This window comes from Ruditapes philippinarum, unplaced genomic scaffold (assembly GCF_026571515.1).
Source record: "Ruditapes philippinarum isolate M1 unplaced genomic scaffold, ASM2657151v2 ctg1627_1_1_1_1, whole genome shotgun sequence".
Lineage (NCBI taxonomy): Eukaryota > Metazoa > Mollusca > Bivalvia > Venerida > Veneridae > Ruditapes > Ruditapes philippinarum.
The window spans coordinates 1-3,442 of NW_026862749.1; the positions used below are offsets into that span (position 1 = coordinate 1).

The following is a 3,442-nucleotide window of genomic DNA, read 5'->3' on the forward strand; positions in this document are numbered from 1 at the left end:
GCCCTTTCAAAAAAATGTTTTGAGCTTATTTTTGAATATTGATAATGTTTCTGATTCTCTAATATGGGCTGGTATTTCGTTCCATAGTTGTATAGAGGACGGAATGACAGACTTAGCATAAATTTCTGTTCTTCTTGCTATTGAAGCATAATTAGCATTATTTCGTAGCGAGTATAAATGTGAGGAAACATGTTCGACTGTTGGTGGGAATAAATGTGATAAATATAACGGCAAAAGGTTATGTTTTTCTTTATAAATTAAAATAAGTTTTTGCATTTTTCTCCTGTCGTCTAATGAAAGCCATCCTATTTCGTTTATAAGATTTTGAATTGAAACAGATCTAGTCAGACCTGTTACAACCATTGCTGCTTCATATTGTAGTTTTTCTAAAGTTTCTTTTTCATATTGTGTACAGTTATCCCATACAGTTGATGCACATTCAAGCCTTGGACGAAGATAGGAAACATATATATGATTAAGAGTATTTCTTTTACTTTGAATTTTATCAATTTCATTGAACCTAGTATTTTTGATGCAGACGATACTATATTTGCGATGTGCTCATGCCAGTTACCGTCTTGGCTAAATGTAACACCTAGATGTTTATGGTGGTCTACAAAATTAAGTTGAACATTATTAAAGTATAAATTAGGTCGATTTCGATGACTTCTGTTCTTTAGATAATTTTCCAACCAGTTTATCAAGTTTCCTTCAATTCCATATTGTCTTAACTTAAAAATTAAACCTTTATGCCAAACTCTATCAAAAGCTTTTGAAATATCACAAAAATTATACATGTTGATTCCCTAGTATCAAAGGATTTACAAATTTGGTTATAAATGTCTATTAATTGATAAATAGTGGAGTGGCCTGGAAGGAAGCCTGATTGGTTTTGAAAAATAAGTGAATTTTCATTAAAATAGTTATATATATGTTTAACAAGAGCCACCGCCGGGCGGGGGCAACGCTCGACTTTTTACTTTTTCTAAACGCAAACATAGAAAGGTTTGAACATATATTGACGTTTCCTTTTTATAAATTTAGTTGGTCTGTCTTGTCACATTAGTTTTGTTTATATATTTTGTATATATATGAATAGAAACATTAAGCATATTTCTAAAAATAGCAACAGTACGCAATTTCTTAAAATAGCAACATGACGCAATTTCTAAAAATAGACAAAATGTCGCAATTTCTAAAAATAGAAAAAAATGACATAATTTCTAAAAATAAAAAAATGACGCAATTTCTAAAAATATCAACAATGATGCAATTTCTAAAAATAGAAAAAATGACGCAATTTCTAAAAAAAAAAAAAATGACGCAATTTCTAAAAATAGAAAAAAAATGACGCAATCTCTAAAAATAGAAAAAAAATGAAACAATTTCTAAAAATAGCAACAATGATGCAATTTCTAAAAATAGAAAAAATGACGCAATTTCTAAAAATAGAAAAAATGACGCAATTTCTAAAAATAGCAACAATGACGCAATTTCTAAAAATAGAAACAAGAAACATGGCAATGCCATGAAACCAGGTTTTCAATTATCACCATTGTAGATAAATATGTTGTATTTGAAATACAAATACAAGCAACAAACAATGTAACTATGTGCAATGTAAAACATGAATAATGTAGGAGGAATTGCCACTGAAGAAGTGTTCACTATATATCCTGAATAAGGAAAAAAACAAAGGGCCATAATTAGATCAAAAATTATTCAATCACAAAACCCCAACAATATGTGCCAGGGCGCTTGATGACAAAGCTTCTGTGAAAGTTTGAACAAAATCCGTTGAGAAATGTAGGACGAGTTCAGCACAGAAGAATTTGTTCACTATATATTGATAATTCTGTATAAGGAAAAAAACAAAGGGCCATAATTAGGTCAAAATATTATCCAATCACAAAACCCCGACAATATGCGCCAGGGCACTTGATAATAAAGCTTCTGTAAAAGTTTGGTCAAAACCCGTTGAGAAATGTAGGACGAGTTCAGCACAGAAGAATTTGTTCACTATATATTCTGTATAAGGAAAAAAAACAAAGGGCCATAATTAGGTCAAATATTATCCAATCACAAAACCCTGACAATATGCGCCAGGGCACTTGATGACAAAGCTTCTGTGAAAGTTTGGTCAAAACCCGTTGAGAAATGTAGAGGGAGTTCAGCACAGAAGAAATTGTTCAGTATATATTCTGTATAAGGAAAAAAAAACAAAGGGCAATAATTAAGTCAAATATTATCCAATCACAAAACCCTGACAATATGCGCCAGGGCACTTACTGACAAAGCTTATGTGAAAGTTTGAACAAAATCCGTTGAGAATTGTAGAGGGAGTTCAGCACAGAAGAAATTGTTCACAATATATTCTATATAAGAAAAAAAAACAAAGGGCAATAATTAGGTCAAATATTATCCAATCACAAAACCCCGACAATATGCCCCAGGGCACTTGGTGACAAAGGTTCTGTGAAAGTTTGGTCAACATCCGTGGAGAAATGTAGGAGGAGTTGCGCACAGAAGAAATTGTTCACTATATATTCTGTATAAGGAAAAAAAACAAAGGGCCGTAATTAGGTCAAATATTATCCAATCACAAAACCCCGACAACATGCCCCAGGGCACTTGATGACAAAGCTTCTGTAAAAGTTTGGTCAAAATCAGTTGAGAAATGTAGAAGGAGTTGCGCACAGAAGAAATTGTTCACTATATATTCTATATAAGGAAAAAAAACAAAAGGGCCATAATTAGGTCAAATATTATCCAATCACAAAACCCCGACAATATGCCCCAGGGCACTTGGTGACAAAGGTTCTGTGAAAGTTTGGTCAACATCCGTGGAGAAATGTAGGAGGAGTTGCGCACAGAAGAAATTGTTCACTATATATTCTGTATAAGGAAAAAAAACAAAGGGCCGTAATAAGGTCAAATATTATCCAATCACAAAACCCCGACAACATGCCCCAGGGCACTTGATGACAAAGCTTCTGTAAAAGTTTGGTCAAAATCAGTTGAGAAATGTAGAAGGAGTTGCGCACAGAAGAAATTGTTCACTATATATTCTATATAAGGAAAAAAAACAAAAGGGCCATAATTAGGTCAAATATTATCCAATCACAAAACCCCGACAATATGCACCAGGGCACTTGATGACAAAGCTGCTGTGAAAGTTTGGTCAAAATCCGTTGAGAAATGTAGGAGGAGTTGCACACAGAAGAAATTGTTCACTATATATTATATATAAGAAAAAAAACAAAGGGCCATAATTAGGTCAAATATTATCCAATCGCAAAACCCCGACAATATGCGCCAGGGCACTTGATGACAAAGCTTCTGTGAAAGTTTGGTCAAAATCCGTTGAGAAATGTAGAAGGAGTTGCGCACAGAAGAAATTGTTTACGCCCGCCCGCCCGCCCGCCGACATACCTAAATCTAA

At 33.4% G+C, this 3,442-nt stretch overlaps 1 long non-coding RNA gene across 1 annotated transcript; it reads left to right on the forward strand.

Moving 5' to 3' along the window:
- The first annotated feature begins 1,486 nt into the window (after nt 1-1,486).
- On the forward strand, nt 1,487-2,896 carry LOC132720090 (uncharacterized). The gene is made up of 2 exons (XR_009624301.1): nt 1,487-1,889; nt 2,064-2,896. It is a non-coding gene; the product is annotated as an uncharacterized LOC132720090 (long non-coding RNA).
- The last annotated feature ends 546 nt before the right edge of the window (nt 2,897-3,442 follow it).